Here is a 20,643-nt window from a genome sequence, read left to right as displayed (position 1 = left end):
TTCTTGGAATATGCTCGTTTGCATGGCAGTCCTTCAACACAGTTAACGTCTCCATCCGGAAAGCGCTAAAATGAAACGCAGCTAGTTCAGTCACAGTTCCTGCCTTTGAACATTTAGTAAATTAAAAAATATTTTTATGTAGCTTAAATTCCTCACCTACGAGTTGAAAATGAAAACTCACAGTGAATCGTGTTTGATAAGTCTTAATGTTTATAAAGTAGAAACGTACGCTCCCAATGGCATTATAACCTTCGCGATAATGATAATTTTGTACAATCATAAACACTAAATTTAAATAATATCACCCACCCCTCAACAGTGGGAGGCTATTTTCTTGTAACAACTAGTATTGCCATCCATTTAGAATTTATAGAGGTATCAGAATACCGATAAGATGAACTTACCTATAAGTTAATGTAGTTGACCATCATGGATGTTTAGAACACGTTTTATGACTAGTTATAGTGTTTTCTACCATGTTCTACATCTGCGCCTCGGGGTAAATCATTTGCTCTTTTGACATATGCTGGTGCGCATGCTTTCTGAAGAATGCTTTTAGTTTCTCCTGAAGATATAATCTCTCATGGAAAATGTATATAGCCTCGGTAGCGCAGCAGGTAGCGCGTCAGTCTCATAATCAATCGTAGAGAGCAATCTGAAGGTCGTGAGTTCGATCCTCACCCGGGGCAGATATTTTGTCTCCTTAGCTCGAATTATTACCTTTTATCCTTTGTGGTTATTCTATTTAATTCCACCAATTATACTCACATTAGAGTGAAAACGCCAAATGTATATATCAAATGTAACGACCAAGTTTGAAGGATGGTGTGCCTCAAACTGATGGGAAACTAACATTACCTATTCAAACAGATCCCACTTGAAAGCACAATGGACACTCTACACCGTTCCAGTGGCCTAATGTTTAGGGCGTCCGTTGTGGATGCGGGAGGTCATGGGTTTGATCCCCAGCCTAGTCCTATCAGAGACTTACAAAATTGATACTGACAACTGCCTCTCTAGGTGCTCAGCATTAAGAAGTTAGTGATAGAACTGGTTGGCCTGGTCTCAGGATAATGGGACTGGGTGGGACATCATGCTACGTGTCTGCGACATGATGCCCCAGTGCTAGGCATCACTATAAACTGCCACACTGCAGACAACGTACCTATATGATTGAAAAATTGTTAAAGCTACGTTAAAAATCCAAATCAAACAAAAACACTCTCTCTCTCTCTCTCTCTCTCTCTCTCTCTCTCTCTCTCCTGTAAAGACAGAAAAGGTACATGCACGTGATACTTGAGTACAGTATCAAACTTGACTATTTTAAAAACAACTTGCAACAAAGAAAGGCAAATATTGTTCTATCCGTCGAGCATAAGTTACAGGGAAGATGACACTTTTGCATTTGGTAATGGTCAATTGAAGTCTGTATTGATCTGTGGAAGTCTGTATTCATAAACATGAAACGGGGACCAAAGGATATAATACAATTACACGTTTGTTACATAAATATAATCTTCTTCCCATGCGTATATTAGGACAAAAATCTGTCGGTCTCGATCCCGCCAACTTTCTGCTCTTACATTAATAAATATATTCACTGTCTGGTGTCAGATATAACATTTGCAAATAATATTTGTTAAAACATATCTATTCGTTACTTCAGTTTGAATATGTGTGCTCGCTACCTAAATTCTCAAAGACAAAGACTTATGATCTGGAGTAATTTAATCATCATACCGTATCATGACATCGATCTCCTGAAAAACTGTAAGCATAGAACAGGGAGTATAGGTTTATAACCCACTTTGAAAACGATTGTACATTCATCAGTTTCTTAGTCTGCCAGCGACCATTATCGTGCTTTAATAGAAGACACACTTGCCGATAGATGATACATTTTCAAACCGCCTAGCAAAACTCTACGTTCATTGACATAGTTTGAACAACGCTTCGAACTTTTGTCTGTCATCTTTGAGGGCCATCAGGAACCCCATCTAAGCCAGTTCACTCACACACAGCAAATATGGTGGATTTGTGAGTCGTCGACGTGCTGCTACCCATCAAAAGGAAACCTTTCGGATACGCCTAAGTAGGGAACGTGTCGTCATTCAATGGAAATGGTTCATCTGCGAGTAGGACTATGTGGAATGTATTTGGCCCGAAGTGGATGAAATCAAGTTATAACCCAAACCAACATTTTTCCAATTTATAATATCATCATTCTTATCAACTGCATTAATACATACATATTAGGGTCAAGTCAAGCAGCTCAATGCACCCGACCCTAAAAGATATATACAACAATGTAGCCATCATTTGAAAACAACCGGGGAAGAAATAATAACTACTATAATATACGTTAACTAATTCGATTCAAATACAATTTCAATAAATATAATTCGCAACAAAATACCGTTTGCATAGCAAAGGCTAAAAAACGAACGTGCCGCACTGTAATCAATATAGAAAGCGTCGTACCTCGGTGCATATCAGTCTTCCTACTGGTGACGTCACGATAAATCAGCCATTGGTGTTAGCACACTCAATTAGGTTTGACCTACTTCCAATTGGAGGGCGCCCATCAGGGCCCGAGGTCATAAACATAATAACGCGTAACAATATCTAGATTTCCAAACGAGTATATTTTGGAAAACATTTCCTCATGGGCAAGATCCATTGTTTCATCAATCGGAATAGGATTCACTATCACAATATTAAAGTAAGAACCTGATTCACCTAAATTACGCTGATTTGACGACGTCTATATGTCCTTTCTAAAGAAGGAGTTCTGTCTTCAACAGGAATCCAGAGAAAGTGTTCCGAACATTATACATGTGTTAGTAGTAGTAGTAGGAGTAGCAGTAGTAGTGTTAGTGGTAGTAGTAGTACTAGTATTTATGGTATTTGTATGAGTTAATGTTACACGAGGAATGGTTTTCTCTTTCCAATCACATACAATTCAACAAACTCCATGCCATCATGTAATGAAAGCATTTTGTGGTTTATTTTCTACAGAGAAAATTATAATGCATATTTGTCGCTTTCAGTTACCGATCCGTGAATAGAAAAGTTTTAACACATGATATGATCAGTGTTCTAACGATATTTTTCGAACATTGACTGGGGAGACCTGTATAATATTTAACTCCAAAATATTTGTTTGAAATTGTTTTCATTGACTGAATGGATGTATGGATATGTATTCATCAGCCCACAAGGACGGTTCATGGGTCAACTGTTATTTCTTGTTATACTCATGTATTGTCCTTGAGAGCCAGATTTATTATTCGACTGATTATTGGTGACCTTCGCTAGCACAGTTTCGCAAATTGCATCAATGTTGCATAGCCTCAATCAGAGTTGACAATCCTCCAATGTGACCATTGATTCAATACACATGAGGGCCAATCTCACAATCGCCTTTCTATAGAAAGACTTCTTACTTGTCCTATGTTCAGACCACATGATAGATGATTCTCTTTCAACTTTTCTTGGAATATGCTCGTTTGCATGGCAGTCCTTCAACACAGTTAACGTCTCCATCCGGAAAGCGCTAAAATGAAACGCAGCTAGTTCAGTCACAGTTCCTGCCTTTGAACATTTAGTAAATTAAAAAATATTTTTATGTAGCTTAAATTCCTCACCTACGAGTTGAAAATGAAAACTCACAGTGAATCGTGTTTGATAAGTCTTAATGTTTATAAAGTAGAAACGTACGCTCCCAATGGCATTATAACCTTCGCGATAATGATAATTTTGTACAATCATAAACACTAAATTTAAATAATATCACCCACCCCTCAACAGTGGGAGGCTATTTTCTTGTAACAACTAGTATTGCCATCCATTTAGAATTTATAGAGGTATCAGAATACCGATAAGATGAACTTACCTATAAGTTAATGTAGTTGACCATCATGGATGTTTAGAACACGTTTTATGACTAGTTATAGTGTTTTCTACCATGTTCTACATCTGCGCCTCGGGGTAAATCATTTGCTCTTTTGACATATGCTGGTGCGCATGCTTTCTGAAGAATGCTTTTAGTTTCTCCTGAAGATATAATCTCTCATGGAAAATGTATATAGCCTCGGTAGCGCAGCAGGTAGCGCGTCAGTCTCATAATCAATCGTAGAGAGCAATCTGAAGGTCGTGAGTTCGATCCTCACCCGGGGCAGATATTTTGTCTCCTTAGCTCGAATTATTACCTTTTATCCTTTGTGGTTATTCTATTTAATTCCACCAATTATACTCACATTAGAGTGAAAACGCCAAATGTATATATCAAATGTAACGACCAAGTTTGAAGGATGGTGTGCCTCAAACTGATGGGAAACTATCATTACCTATTCAAACAGATCCCACTTGAAAGCACAATGGACACTCTACACCGTTCCAGTGGCCTAATGTTTAGGGCGTCCGTTGTGGATGCGGGAGGTCATGGGTTTGATCCCCAGCCTAGTCCTATCAGAGACTTACAAAATTGATACTGACAACTGCCTCTCTAGGTGCTCAGCATTAAGAAGTTAGTGATAGAACTGGTTGGCCTGGTCTCAGGATAATGGGACTGGGTGGGACATCATGCTACGTGTCTGCGACATGATGCCCCAGTGCTAGGCATCACTATAAACTGCCACACTGCAGACAACGTACCTATATGATTGAAAAATTGTTAAAGCTACGTTAAAAATCCAAATCAAACAAAAACACTCTCTCTCTCTCTCTCTCTCTCTCTCTCTCTCCTGTAAAGACAGAAAAGGTACATGCACGTGATACTTGAGTACAGTATCAAACTTGACTATTTTAAAAACAACTTGCAACAAAGAAAGGCAAATATTGTTCTATCCGTCGAGCATAAGTTACAGGGAAGATGACACTTTTGCATTTGGTAATGGTCAATTGAAGTCTGTATTGATCTGTGGAAGTCTGTATTCATAAACATGAAACGGGGACCAAAGGATATAATACAATTACACGTTTGTTACATAAATATAATCTTCTTCCCATGCGTATATTAGGACAAAAATCTGTCGGTCTCGATCCCGCCAACTTTCTGCTCTTACATTAATAAATATATTCACTGTCTGGTGTCAGATATAACATTTGCAAATAATATTTGTTAAAACATATCTATTCGTTACTTCAGTTTGAATATGTGTGCTCGCTACCTAAATTCTCAAAGACAAAGACTTATGATCTGGAGTAATTTAATCATCATACCGTATCATGACATCGATCTCCTGAAAAACTGTAAGCATAGAACAGGGAGTATAGGTTTATAACCCACTTTGAAAACGATTGTACATTCATCAGTTTCTTAGTCTGCCAGCGACCATTATCGTGCTTTAATAGAAGACACACTTGCCGATAGATGATACATTTTCAAACCGCCTAGCAAAACTCTACGTTCATTGACATAGTTTGAACAACGCTTCGAACTTTAGTCTGTCATCTTTGAGGGCCATCAGGAACCCCATCTAAGCCAGTTCACTCACACACAGCAAATATGGTGGATTTGTGTGTCGTCGACGTGCTGCTACCATCAAAAGGAAACCTTTCGGATACGCCTAAGTAGGGAACGTGTCGTCATTCAGTGGAAATGGTTCATCTGCGAGTAGGACTATGTGGAATGTATTTGGCCCGGAGTGGATGAAAGCAAGTTATAACCCAAACCAACATTTTTCCAATTTATAATATCATCATTCTTATCAACTGCATTAATACATACATATTAGGGTCAAGTCAAGCAGCTCAATGCACCCGACCCTAAAAGATATATACAACAATGTAGCCATCATTTGAAAACAACCGGGAAAGAAATAATAACTACTATAATATACGTTAACTAATTCGATTCAAATACAATTTCAATAAATATAATTCGCAACAAAATACCGTTTGCATAGCAAAGGCTAAAAAACGAACGTGCCGCACTGTAATCAATATAGAAAGCGTCGTACCTCGGTGCATATCAGTCTTCCTACTGGTGACGTCACGATAAATCAGCCATTGGTGTTAGCACACTCAATTAGGTTTGACCTACTTCCAATTGGAGGGCGCCCATCAGGGCCCGAGGTCATAAACATAATAACGCGTAACAATATCTAGATTTCCAAACGAGTATATTTTGGAAAACATTTCCTCATGGGCAAGATCCATTGTTTCATCAATCGGAATAGGATTCACTATCACAATATTAAAGTAAGAACCTGATTCACCTAAATTACGCTGATTTGACGACGTCTATATGTCCTTTCTAAAGAAGGAGTTCTGTCTTCAACAGGAATCCAGAGAAAGTGTTCCGAGCATTATACATGTGTTAGTAGTAGTAGTAGGAGTAGCAGTAGTAGTGTTAGTGGTAGTAATAGTACTAGTATTAATGGTATTTGTATGAGTTAATGTTACACGAGGAATGGTTTTCTCTTTCCAATCACATACAATTCAACAAACTCCATGCCATCATGTAATGAAAGCATTTTGTGGTTTATTTTCTACAGAGAAAATTATAATGCATATTTGTCGCTTTCAGTTACCGATCCGTGAATAGAAAAGTTTTAACACATGATATGATCAGTGTTCTAACGATATTTTTCGAACATTGACTGGGGAGACCTGTATAATATTTAACTCCAAAATATTTGTTTGAAATTGTTTTCATTGACTGAATGGATGTATGGATATGTATTCATCAGCCCACAAGGACGGTTCATGGGTCAACTGTTATTTCTTGTTATACTCATGTATTGTCCTTGAGAGCCAGATTTATTATTCGACTGATTATTGGTGACCTTCGCTAGCACAGTTTCGCAAATTGCATCAATGTTGCATAGCCTCAATCAGAGTTGACAATCCTCCAATGTGACCATTGATTCAATACACATGAGGGCCAATCTCACAATCGCCTTTCTATAGAAAGACTTCTTACTTGTCCTATGTTCAGACCACATGATAGATGATTCTCTTTCAACTTTTCTTGGAATATGCTCGTTTGCATGGCAGTCCTTCAACACAGTTAACGTCTCCATCCGGAAAGCGCTAAAATGAAACGCAGCTAGTTCAGTCACAGTTCCTGCCTTTGAACATTTAGTAAATTAAAAAATATTTTTATGTAGCTTAAATTCCTCACCTACGAGTTGAAAATGAAAACTCACAGTGAATCGTGTTTGATAAGTCTTAATGTTTATAAAGTAGAAACGTACGCTCCCAATGGCATTATAACCTTCGCGATAATGATAATTTTGTACAATCATAAACACTAAATTTAAATAATATCACCCACCCCTCAACAGTGGGAGGCTATTTTCTTGTAACAACTAGTATTGCCATCCATTTAGAATTTATAGAGGTATCAGAATACCGATAAGATGAACTTACCTATAAGTTAATGTAGTTGACCATCATGGATGTTTAGAACACGTTTTATGACTAGTTATAGTGTTTTCTACCATGTTCTACATCTGCGCCTCGGGGTAAATCATTTGCTCTTTTGACATATGCTGGTGCGCATGCTTTCTGAAGAATGCTTTTAGTTTCTCCTGAAGATATAATCTCTCATGGAAAATGTATATAGCCTCGGTAGCGCAGCAGGTAGCGCGTCAGTCTCATAATCAATCGTAGAGAGCAATCTGAAGGTCGTGAGTTCGATCCTCACTCGGGGCAGATATTTTGTCTCCTTAGCTCGAATTATTACCTTTTATCCTTTGTGGTTATTCTATTTAATTCCACCAATTATACTCACATTAGAGTGAAAACGCCAAATGTATATATCAAATGTAACGACCAAGTTTGAAGGATGGTGTGCCTCAAACTGATGGGAAACTATCATTACCTATTCAAACAGATCCCACTTGAAAGCACAATGGACACTCTACACCGTTCCAGTGGCCTAATGTTTAGGGCGTCCGTTGTGGATGCGGGAGGTCATGGGTTTGATCCCCAGCCTAGTCCTATCAGAGACTTACAAAATTGATACTGACAACTGCCTCTCTAGGTGCTCAGCATTAAGAAGTTAGTGATAGAACTGGTTGGCCTGGTCTCAGGATAATGGGACTGGGTGGGACATCATGCTACGTGTCTGCGACATGATGCCCCAGTGCTAGGCATCACTATAAACTGCCACACTGCAGACAACGTACCTATATGATTGAAAAATTGTTAAAGCTACGTTAAAAATCCAAATCAAACAAAAACACACTCTCTCTCTCTCTCTCTCTCTCTCTCTCTCTCTCTCTCTCTCTCTCTCTCTCTCCTGTAAAGACAGAAAAGGTACATGCACGTGATACTTGAGTACAGTATCAAACTTGACTATTTTAAAAACAACTTGCAACAAAGAAAGGCAAATATTGTTCTATCCGTCGAGCATAAGTTACAGGGAAGATGACACTTTTGCATTTGGTAATGGTCAATTGAAGTCTGTATTGATCTGTGGAAGTCTGTATTCATAAACATGAAACGGGGACCAAAGGATATAATACAATTACACGTTTGTTACATAAATATAATCTTCTTCCCATGCGTATATTAGGACAAAAATCTGTCGGTCTCGATCCCGCCAACTTTCTGCTCTTACATTAATAAATATATTCACTGTCTGGTGTCAGATATAACATTTGCAAATAATATTTGTTAAAACATATCTATTCGTTACTTCAGTTTGAATATGTGTGCTCGCTACCTAAATTCTCAAAGACAAAGACTTATGATCTGGAGTAATTTAATCATCATACCGTATCATGACATCGATCTCCTGAAAAACTGTAAGCATAGAACAGGGAGTATAGGTTTATAACCCACTTTGAAAACGATTGTACATTCATCAGTTTCTTAGTCTGCCAGCGACCATTATCGTGCTTTAATAGAAGACACACTTGCCGATAGATGATACATTTTCAAACCGCCTAGCAAAACTCTACGTTCATTGACATAGTTTGAACAACGCTTCGAACTTTAGTCTGTCATCTTTGAGGGCCATCAGGAACCCCATCTAAGCCAGTTCACTCACACACAGCAAATATGGTGGATTTGTGTGTCGTCGACGTGCTGCTACCATCAAAAGGAAACCTTTCGGATACGCCTAAGTAGGGAACGTGTCGTCATTCAGTGGAAATGGTTCATCTGCGAGTAGGACTATGTGGAATGTATTTGGCCCGGAGTGGATGAAAGCAAGTTATAACCCAAACCAACATTTTTCCAATTTATAATATCATCATTCTTATCAACTGCATTAATACATACATATTAGGGTCAAGTCAAGCAGCTCAATGCACCCGACCCAAAAAGATATATACAACAATGTAGCCATCATTTGAAAACAACCGGGGAAGAAATAATAACTACTATAATATACGTTAACTAATTCGATTCAAATACAATTTCAATAAATATAATTCGCAACAAAATACCGTTTGCATAGCAAAGGCTAAAAAACGAACGTGCCGCACTGTAATCAATATAGAAAGCGTCGTACCTCGGTGCATATCAGTCTTCCTACTGGTGACGTCACGATAAATCAGCCATTGGTGTTAGCACACTCAATTAGGTTTGACCTACTTCCAATTGGAGGGCGCCCATCAGGGCCCGAGGTCATAAACATAATAACGCGTAACAATATCTAGATTTCCTAACGAGTATATTTTGGAAAACATTTCCTCATGGGCAAGATCCATTGTTTCATCAATCGGAATAGGATTCACTATCACAATATTAAAGTAAGAACCTGATTCACCTAAATTACGCTGATTTGACGACGTCTATATGTCCTTTCTAAAGAAGGAGTTCTGTCTTCAACAGGAATCCAGAGAAAGTGTTCCGAGCATTATACATGTGTTAGTAGTAGTAGTAGGAGTAGCAGTAGTAGTGTTAGTGGTAGTAATAGTACTAGTATTAATGGTATTTGTATGAGTTAATGTTACACGAGGAATGGTTTTCTCTTTCCAATCACATACAATTCAACAAACTCCATGCCATCATGTAATGAAAGCATTTTGTGGTTTATTTTCTACAGAGAAAATTATAATGCATATTTGTCGCTTTCAGTTACCGATCCCTGAATAGAAAGGTTTTAACACATGATATGATCAGTGTTCTAACGATATTTTTCGAACATTGACTGGGGAGACCTGTATAATATTTAACTCCAAAATATTTGTTTGAAATTGTTTTCATTGACTGAATGGATGTATGGATATGTATTCATCAGCCCACAAGGACGGTTCATGGGTCAACTGTTATTTCTTGTTATACTCATGTATTGTCCTTGAGAGCCAGATTTATTATTCGACTGATTATTGGTGACCTTCGCTAGCACAGTTTCGCAAATTGCATCAATGTTGCATAGCCTCAATCAGAGTTGACAATCCTCCAATGTGACCATTGATTCAATACACATGAGGGCCAATCTCACAATCGCCTTTCTATAGAAAGACTTCTTACTTGTCCTATGTTCAGACCACATGATAGATGATTCTCTTTCAACTTTTCTTGGAATATGCTCGTTTGCATGGCAGTCCTTCAACACAGTTAACGTCTCCATCCGGAAAGCGCTAAAATGAAACGCAGCTAGTTCAGTCACAGTTCCTGCCTTTGAACATTTAGTAAATTAAAAAATATTTTTATGTAGCTTAAATTCCTCACCTACGAGTTGAAAATGAAAACTCACAGTGAATCGTGTTTGATAAGTCTTAATGTTTATAAAGTAGAAACGTACGCTCCCAATGGCATTATAACCTTCGCGATAATGATAATTTTGTACAATCATAAACACTAAATTTAAATAATATCACCCACCCCTCAACAGTGGGAGGCTATTTTCTTGTAACAACTAGTATTGCCATCCATTTAGAATTTATAGAGGTATCAGAATACCGATAAGATGAACTTACCTATAAGTTAATGTAGTTGACCATCATGGATGTTTAGAACACGTTTTATGACTAGTTATAGTGTTTTCTACCATGTTCTACATCTGCGCCTCGGGGTAAATCATTTGCTCTTTTGACATATGCTGGTGCGCATGCTTTCTGAAGAATGCTTTTAGTTTCTCCTGAAGATATAATCTCTCATGGAAAATGTATATAGCCTCGGTAGCGCAGCAGGTAGCGCGTCAGTCTCATAATCAATCGTAGAGAGCAATCTGAAGGTCGTGAGTTCGATCCTCACCCGGGGCAGATATTTTGTCTCCTTAGCTCGAATTATTACCTTTTATCCTTTGTGGTTATTCTATTTAATTCCACCAATTATACTCACATTAGAGTGAAAACGCCAAATGTATATATCAAATGTAACGACCAAGTTTGAAGGATGGTGTGCCTCAAACTGATGGGAAACTAACATTACCTATTCAAACAGATCCCACTTGAAAGCACAATGGACACTCTACACCGTTCCAGTGGCCTAATGTTTAGGGCGTCCGTTGTGGATGCGGGAGGTCATGGGTTTGATCCCCAGCCTAGTCCTATCAGAGACTTACAAAATTGATACTGACAACTGCCTCTCTAGGTGCTCAGCATTAAGAAGTTAGTGATAGAACTGGTTGGCCTGGTCTCAGGATAATGGGACTGGGTGGGACATCATGCTACGTGTCTGCGACATGATGCCCCAGTGCTAGGCATCACTATAAACTGCCACACTGCAGACAACGTACCTATATGATTGAAAAATTGTTAAAGCTACGTTAAAAATCCAAATCAAACAAAAACACTCTCTCTCTCTCTCTCTCTCTCTCCTGTAAAGACAGAAAAGGTACATGCACGTGATACTTGAGTACAGTATCAAACTTGACTATTTTAAAAACAACTTGCAACAAAGAAAGGCAAATATTGTTCTATCCGTCGAGCATAAGTTACAGGGAAGATGACACTTTTGCATTTGGTAATGGTCAATTGAAGTCTGTATTGATCTGTGGAAGTCTGTATTCATAAACATGAAACGGGGACCAAAGGATATAATACAATTACACGTTTGTTACATAAATATAATCTTCTTCCCATGCGTATATTAGGACAAAAATCTGTCGGTCTCGATCCCGCCAACTTTCTGCTCTTACATTAATAAATATATTCACTGTCTGGTGTCAGATATAACATTTGCAAATAATATTTGTTAAAACATATCTATTCGTTACTTCAGTTTGAATATGTGTGCTCGCTACCTAAATTCTCAAAGACAAAGACTTATGATCTGGAGTAATTTAATCATCATACCGTATCATGACATCGATCTCCTGAAAAACTGTAAGCATAGAACAGGGAGTATAGGTTTATAACCCACTTTGAAAACGATTGTACATTCATCAGTTTCTTAGTCTGCCAGCGACCATTATCGTGCTTTAATAGAAGACACACTTGCCGATAGATGATACATTTTCAAACCGCCTAGCAAAACTCTACGTTCATTGACATAGTTTGAACAACGCTTCGAACTTTTGTCTGTCATCTTTGAGGGCCATCAGGAACCCCATCTAAGCCAGTTCACTCACACACAGCAAATATGGTGGATTTGTGAGTCGTCGACGTGCTGCTACCCATCAAAAGGAAACCTTTCGGATACGCCTAAGTAGGGAACGTGTCGTCATTCAATGGAAATGGTTCATCTGCGAGTAGGACTATGTGGAATGTATTTGGCCCGAAGTGGATGAAATCAAGTTATAACCCAAACCAACATTTTTCCAATTTATAATATCATCATTCTTATCAACTGCATTAATACATACATATTAGGGTCAAGTCAAGCAGCTCAATGCACCCGACCCTAAAAGATATATACAACAATGTAGCCATCATTTGAAAACAACCGGGGAAGAAATAATAACTACTATAATATACGTTAACTAATTCGATTCAAATACAATTTCAATAAATATAATTCGCAACAAAATACCGTTTGCATAGCAAAGGCTAAAAAACGAACGTGCCGCACTGTAATCAATATAGAAAGCGTCGTACCTCGGTGCATATCAGTCTTCCTACTGGTGACGTCACGATAAATCAGCCATTGGTGTTAGCACACTCAATTAGGTTTGACCTACTTCCAATTGGAGGGCGCCCATCAGGGCCCGAGGTCATAAACATAATAACGCGTAACAATATCTAGATTTCCAAACGAGTATATTTTGGAAAACATTTCCTCATGGGCAAGATCCATTGTTTCATCAATCGGAATAGGATTCACTATCACAATATTAAAGTAAGAACCTGATTCACCTAAATTACGCTGATTTGACGACGTCTATATGTCCTTTCTAAAGAAGGAGTTCTGTCTTCAACAGGAATCCAGAGAAAGTGTTCCGAACATTATACATGTGTTAGTAGTAGTAGTAGGAGTAGCAGTAGTAGTGTTAGTGGTAGTAGTAGTACTAGTATTAATGGTATTTGTATGAGTTAATGTTACACGAGGAATGGTTTTCTCTTTCCAATCACATACAATTCAACAAACTCCATGCCATCATGTAATGAAAGCATTTTGTGGTTTATTTTCTACAGAGAAAATTATAATGCATATTTGTCGCTTTCAGTTACCGATCCGTGAATAGAAAAGTTTTAACACATGATATGATCAGTGTTCTAACGATATTTTTCGAACATTGACTGGGGAGACCTGTATAATATTTAACTCCAAAATATTTGTTTGAAATTGTTTTCATTGACTGAATGGATGTATGGATATGTATTCATCAGCCCACAAGGACGGTTCATGGGTCAACTGTTATTTCTTGTTATACTCATGTATTGTCCTTGAGAGCCAGATTTATTATTCGACTGATTATTGGTGACCTTCGCTAGCACAGTTTCGCAAATTGCATCAATGTTGCATAGCCTCAATCAGAGTTGACAATCCTCCAATGTGACCATTGATTCAATACACATGAGGGCCAATCTCACAATCGCCTTTCTATAGAAAGACTTCTTACTTGTCCTATGTTCAGACCACATGATAGATGATTCTCTTTCAACTTTTCTTGGAATATGCTCGTTTGCATGGCAGTCCTTCAACACAGTTAACGTCTCCATCCGGAAAGCGCTAAAATGAAACGCAGCTAGTTCAGTCACAGTTCCTGCCTTTGAACATTTAGTAAATTAAAAAATATTTTTATGTAGCTTAAATTCCTCACCTACGAGTTGAAAATGAAAACTCACAGTGAATCGTGTTTGATAAGTCTTAATGTTTATAAAGTAGAAACGTACGCTCCCAATGGCATTATAACCTTCGCGATAATGATAATTTTGTACAATCATAAACACTAAATTTAAATAATATCACCCACCCCTCAACAGTGGGAGGCTATTTTCTTGTAACAACTAGTATTGCCATCCATTTAGAATTTATAGAGGTATCAGAATACCGATAAGATGAACTTACCTATAAGTTAATGTAGTTGACCATCATGGATGTTTAGAACACGTTTTATGACTAGTTATAGTGTTTTCTACCATGTTCTACATCTGCGCCTCGGGGTAAATCATTTGCTCTTTTGACATATGCTGGTGCGCATGCTTTCTGAAGAATGCTTTTAGTTTCTCCTGAAGATATAATCTCTCATGGAAAATGTATATAGCCTCGGTAGCGCAGCAGGTAGCGCGTCAGTCTCATAATCAATCGTAGAGAGCAATCTGAAGGTCGTGAGTTCGATCCTCACCCGGGGCAGATATTTTGTCTCCTTAGCTCGAATTATTACCTTTTATCCTTTGTGGTTATTCTATTTAATTCCACCAATTATACTCACATTAGAGTGAAAACGCCAAATGTATATATCAAATGTAACGACCAAGTTTGAAGGATGGTGTGCCTCAAACTGATGGGAAACTAACATTACCTATTCAAACAGATCCCACTTGAAAGCACAATGGACACTCTACACCGTTCCAGTGGCCTAATGTTTAGGGCGTCCGTTGTGGATGCGGGAGGTCATGGGTTTGATCCCCAGCCTAGTCCTATCAGAGACTTACAAAATTGATACTGACAACTGCCTCTCTAGGTGCTCAGCATTAAGAAGTTAGTGATAGAACTGGTTGGCCTGGTCTCAGGATAATGGGACTGGGTGGGACATCATGCTACGTGTCTGCGACATGATGCCCCAGTGCTAGGCATCACTATAAACTGCCACACTGCAGACAACGTACCTATATGATTGAAAAATTGTTAAAGCTACGTTAAAAATCCAAATCAAACAAAAACACTCTCTCTCTCTCTCTCTCTCTCTCTCTCTCTCTCCTGTAAAGACAGAAAAGGTACATGCACGTGATACTTGAGTACAGTATCAAACTTGACTATTTTAAAAACAACTTGCAACAAAGAAAGGCAAATATTGTTCTATCCGTCGAGCATAAGTTACAGGGAAGATGACACTTTTGCATTTGGTAATGGTCAATTGAAGTCTGTATTGATCTGTGGAAGTCTGTATTCATAAACATGAAACGGGGACCAAAGGATATAATACAATTACACGTTTGTTACATAAATATAATCTTCTTCCCATGCGTATATTAGGACAAAAATCTGTCGGTCTCGATCCCGCCAACTTTCTGCTCTTACATTAATAAATATATTCACTGTCTGGTGTCAGATATAACATTTGCAAATAATATTTGTTAAAACATATCTATTCGTTACTTCAGTTTGAATATGTGTGCTCGCTACCTAAATTCTCAAAGACAAAGACTTATGATCTGGAGTAATTTAATCATCATACCGTATCATGACATCGATCTCCTGAAAAACTGTAAGCATAGAACAGGGAGTATAGGTTTATAACCCACTTTGAAAACGATTGTACATTCATCAGTTTCTTAGTCTGCCAGCGACCATTATCGTGCTTTAATAGAAGACACACTTGCCGATAGATGATACATTTTCAAACCGCCTAGCAAAACTCTACGTTCATTGACATAGTTTGAACAACGCTTCGAACTTTAGTCTGTCATCTTTGAGGGCCATCAGGAACCCCATCTAAGCCAGTTCACTCACACACAGCAAATATGGTGGATTTGTGTGTCGTCGACGTGCTGAAACCATCAAAAGGAAACCTTTCGGATACGCCTAAGTAGGGAACGTGTCGTCATTCAGTGGAAATGGTTCATCTGCGAGTAGGACTATGTGGAATGTATTTGGCCCGGAGTGGATGAAAGCAAGTTATAACCCAAACCAACATTTTTCCAATTTATAATATCATCATTCTTATCAACTGCATTAATACATACATATTAGGGTCAAGTCAAGCAGCTCAATGCACCCGACCCTAAAAGATATATACAACAATGTAGCCATCATTTGAAAACAACCGGGAAAGAAATAATAACTACTATAATATACGTTAACTAATTCGATTCAAATACAATTTCAATAAATATAATTCGCAACAAAATACCGTTTGCATAGCAAAGGCTAAAAAACGAACGTGCCGCACTGTAATCAATATAGAAAGCGTCGTACCTCGGTGCATATCAGTCTTCCTACTGGTGACGTCACGATAAATCAGCCATTGGTGTTAGCACACTCAATTAGGTTTGACCTACTTCCAATTGGAGGGCGCCCATCAGGGCCCGAGGTCATAAACATAATAACGCGTAACAATATCTAGATTTCCAAACGAGTATATTTTGGAAAACATTTCCTCATGGGCAAGATCCATTGTTTCATCAATCGGAATAGGATTCACTATCACAATATTAAAGTAAGAACCTGATTCACCTAAATTACGCTGATTTGACGACGTCTATATGTCCTTTCTAAAGAAGGAGTTCTGTCTTCAACAGGAATCCAGAGAAAGTGTTCCGAGCATTATACATGTGTTAGTAGTAGTAGTAGGAGTAGCAGTAGTAGTGTTAGTGGTAGTAATAGTACTAGTATTAATGGTATTTGTATGAGTTAATGTTACACGAGGAATGGTTTTCTCTTTCCAATCACATACAATTCAACAAACTCCATGCCATCATGTAATGAAAGCATTTTGTGGTTTATTTTCTACAGAGAAAATTATAATGCATATTTGTCGCTTTCAGTTACCGATCCGTGAATAGAAAAGTTTTAACACATGATATGATCAGTGTTCTAACGATATTTTTCGAACATTGACTGGGGAGACCTGTATAATATTTAACTCCAAAATATTTGTTTGAAATTGTTTTCATTGACTGAATGGATGTATGGATATGTATTCATCAGCCCACAAGGACGGTTCATGGGTCAACTGTTATTTCTTGTTATACTCATGTATTGTCCTTGAGAGCCAGATTTATTATTCGACTGATTATTGGTGACCTTCGCTAGCACAGTTTCGCAAATTGCATCAATGTTGCATAGCCTCAATCAGAGTTGACAATCCTCCAATGTGACCATTGATTCAATACACATGAGGGCCAATCTCACAATCGCCTTTCTATAGAAAGACTTCTTACTTGTCCTATGTTCAGACCACATGATAGATGATTCTCTTTCAACTTTTCTTGGAATATGCTCGTTTGCATGGCAGTCCTTCAACACAGTTAACGTCTCCATCCGGAAAGCGCTAAAATGAAACGCAGCTAGTTCAGTCACAGTTCCTGCCTTTGAACATTTAGTAAATTAAAAAATATTTTTATGTAGCTTAAATTCCTCACCTACGAGTTGAAAATGAAAACTCACAGTGAATCGTGTTTGATAAGTCTTAATGTTTATAAAGTAGAAACGTACGCTCCCAATGGCATTATAACCTTCGCGATAATGATAATTTTGTACAATCATAAACACTAAATTTAAATAATATCACCCACCCCTCAACAGTGGGAGGCTATTTTCTTGTAACAACTAGTATTGCCATCCATTTAGAATTTATAGAGGTATCAGAATACCGATAAGATGAACTTACCTATAAGTTAATGTAGTTGACCATCATGGATGTTTAGAACACGTTTTATGACTAGTTATAGTGTTTTCTACCATGTTCTACATCTGCGCCTCGGGGTAAATCATTTGCTCTTTTGACATATGCTGGTGCGCATGCTTTCTGAAGAATGCTTTTAGTTTCTCCTGAAGATATAATCTCTCATGGAAAATGTATATAGCCTCGGTAGCGCAGCAGGTAGCGCGTCAGTCTCATAATCAATCGTAGAGAGCAATCTGAAGGTCGTGAGTTCGATCCTCACTCGGGGCAGATATTTTGTCTCCTTAGCTCGAATTATTACCTTTTATCCTTTGTGGTTATTCTATTTAATTCCACCAATTATACTCACATTAGAGTGAAAACGCCAAATGTATATATCAAATGTAACGACCAAGTTTGAAGGATGGTGTGCCTCAAACTGATGGGAAACTATCATTACCTATTCAAACAGATCCCACTTGAAAGCACAATGGACACTCTACACCGTTCCAGTGGCCTAATGTTTAGGGCGTCCGTTGTGGATGCGGGAGGTCATGGGTTTGATCCCCAGCCTAGTCCTATCAGAGACTTACAAAATTGATACTGACAACTGCCTCTCTAGGTGCTCAGCATTAAGAAGTTAGTGATAGAACTGGTTGGCCTGGTCTCAGGATAATGGGACTGGGTGGGACATCATGCTACGTGTCTGCGACATGATGCCCCAGTGCTAGGCATCACTATAAACTGCCACACTGCAGACAACGTACCTATATGATTGAAAAATTGTTAAAGCTACGTTAAAAATCCAAATCAAACAAAAACACACTCTCTCTCTCTCTCTCTCTCTCTCTCTCTCTCTCTCTCTCTCTCTCTCTCCTGTAAAGACAGAAAAGGTACATGCACGTGATACTTGAGTACAGTATCAAACTTGACTATTTTAAAAACAACTTGCAACAAAGAAAGGCAAATATTGTTCTATCCGTCGAGCATAAGTTACAGGGAAGATGACACTTTTGCATTTGGTAATGGTCAATTGAAGTCTGTATTGATCTGTGGAAGTCTGTATTCATAAACATGAAACGGGGACCAAAGGATATAATACAATTACACGTTTGTTACATAAATATAATCTTCTTCCCATGCGTATATTAGGACAAAAATCTGTCGGTCTCGATCCCGCCAACTTTCTGCTCTTACATTAATAAATATATTCACTGTCTGGTGTCAGATATAACATTTGCAAATAATATTTGTTAAAACATATCTATTCGTTACTTCAGTTTGAATATGTGTGCTCGCTACCTAAATTCTCAAAGACAAAGACTTATGATCTGGAGTAATTTAATCATCATACCGTATCATGACATCGATCTCCTGAAAAACTGTAAGCATAGAACAGGGAGTATAGGTTTATAACCCACTTTGAAAACGATTGTACATTCATCAGTTTCTTAGTCTGCCAGCGACCATTATCGTGCTTTAATAGAAGACACACTTGCCGATAGATGATACATTTTCAAACCGCCTAGCAAAACTCTACGTTCATTGACATAGTTTGAACAACGCTTCGAACTTTAGTCTGTCATCTTTGAGGGCCATCAGGAACCCCATCTAAGCCAGTTCACTCACACACAGCAAATATGGTGGATTTGTGTGTCGTCGACGTGCTGCTACCATCAAAAGGAAACCTTTCGGATACGCCTAAGTAGGGAACGTGTCGTCATTCAGTGGAAATGGTTCATCTGCGAGTAGGACTATGTGGAATGTATTTGGCCCGGAGTGGATGAAAGCAAGTTATAACCCAAACCAACATTTTTCCAATTTATAATATCATCATTCTTATCAACTGCATTAATACATACATATTAGGGTCAAGTCAAGCAGCTCAATGCACCCGACCCAAAAAGATATATACAACAATGTAGCCATCATTTGAAAACAACCGGGAAAGAAATAATAACTACTATAATATACGTTAACTAATTCGATTCAAATACAATTTCAATAAATATAATTCGCAACAAAATACCGTTTGCATAGCAAAGGCTAAAAAACGAACGTGCCGCACTGTAATCAATATAGAAAGCGTCGTACCTCGGTGCATATCAGTCTTCCTACTGGTGACGTCACGATAAATCAGCCATTGGTGTTAGCACACTCAATTAGGTTTGACCTACTTCCAATTGGAGGGCGCCCATCAGGGCCCGAGGTCATAAACATAATAACGCGTAACAATATCTAGATTTCCAAACGAGTATATTTTGGAAAACATTTCCTCATGGGCAAGATCCATTGTTTCATCAATCGGAATAGGATTCACTATCACAATATTAAAGTAAGAACCTGATTCACCTAAATTACGCTGATTTGACGACGTCTATATGTCCTTTCTAAAGAAGGAGTTCTGTCTTCAACAGGAATCCAGAGAAAGTGTTCCGAGCATTATACATGTGTTAGTAGTAGTAGTAGGAGTAGCAGTAGTAGTGTTAGTGGTAGTAATAGTACTAGTATTAATGGTATTTGTATGAGTTAATGTTACACGAGGAATGGTTTTCTCTTTCCAATCACATACAATTCAACAAACTCCATGCCATCATGTAATGAAAGCATTTTGTGGTTTATTTTCTACAGAGAAAATTATAATGCATATTTGTCGCTTTCAGTTACCGATCCGTGAATAGAAAAGTTTTAACACATGATATGATCAGTGTTCTAACGATATTTTTCGAACATTGACTGGGGAGACCTGTATAATATTTAACTCCAAAATATTTGTTTGAAATTGTTTTCATTGACTGAATGGATGT

At 38.0% G+C, this 20,643-nt stretch overlaps 6 non-coding genes across 6 annotated transcripts; all 6 read left to right on the top strand.

Moving 5' to 3' along the window:
• Window positions 1-599: 599 nt before the first annotated feature.
• Trnam-cau (transfer RNA methionine (anticodon CAU)) lies at window positions 600-689 on the top strand. Its single transcript is given in 2 exon segments — window positions 600-636; window positions 654-689. It is a non-coding gene; the product is annotated as a tRNA-Met (tRNA).
• Window positions 690-4,090: 3,401 nt separating this feature from the next.
• Trnam-cau (transfer RNA methionine (anticodon CAU)) lies at window positions 4,091-4,180 on the top strand. The gene is given in 2 exon segments: window positions 4,091-4,127; window positions 4,145-4,180. It is a non-coding gene; the product is annotated as a tRNA-Met (tRNA).
• A 3,392-nt stretch (window positions 4,181-7,572) lies between these two features.
• On the top strand, window positions 7,573-7,662 carry Trnam-cau (transfer RNA methionine (anticodon CAU)). Its single transcript is given in 2 exon segments — window positions 7,573-7,609; window positions 7,627-7,662. It is a non-coding gene; the product is annotated as a tRNA-Met (tRNA).
• A 3,416-nt stretch (window positions 7,663-11,078) lies between these two features.
• Trnam-cau (transfer RNA methionine (anticodon CAU)) lies at window positions 11,079-11,168 on the top strand. Its single transcript is given in 2 exon segments — window positions 11,079-11,115; window positions 11,133-11,168. It is a non-coding gene; the product is annotated as a tRNA-Met (tRNA).
• A 3,385-nt stretch (window positions 11,169-14,553) lies between these two features.
• Window positions 14,554-14,643, top strand: Trnam-cau (transfer RNA methionine (anticodon CAU)). The gene is given in 2 exon segments: window positions 14,554-14,590; window positions 14,608-14,643. It is a non-coding gene; the product is annotated as a tRNA-Met (tRNA).
• Window positions 14,644-18,037: 3,394 nt separating this feature from the next.
• Window positions 18,038-18,127, top strand: Trnam-cau (transfer RNA methionine (anticodon CAU)). The gene is given in 2 exon segments: window positions 18,038-18,074; window positions 18,092-18,127. It is a non-coding gene; the product is annotated as a tRNA-Met (tRNA).
• The last annotated feature ends 2,516 nt before the right edge of the window (window positions 18,128-20,643 follow it).

Source organism: Sinohyriopsis cumingii, chromosome 15 (assembly GCF_028554795.1).
Source record: "Sinohyriopsis cumingii isolate HCF-2022 chromosome 15, ASM2855479v2, whole genome shotgun sequence".
NCBI classification, from domain to species: domain Eukaryota; kingdom Metazoa; phylum Mollusca; class Bivalvia; order Unionida; family Unionidae; genus Sinohyriopsis; species Sinohyriopsis cumingii.
This window is presented reverse-complemented; position numbering and strand designations above follow the sequence as displayed.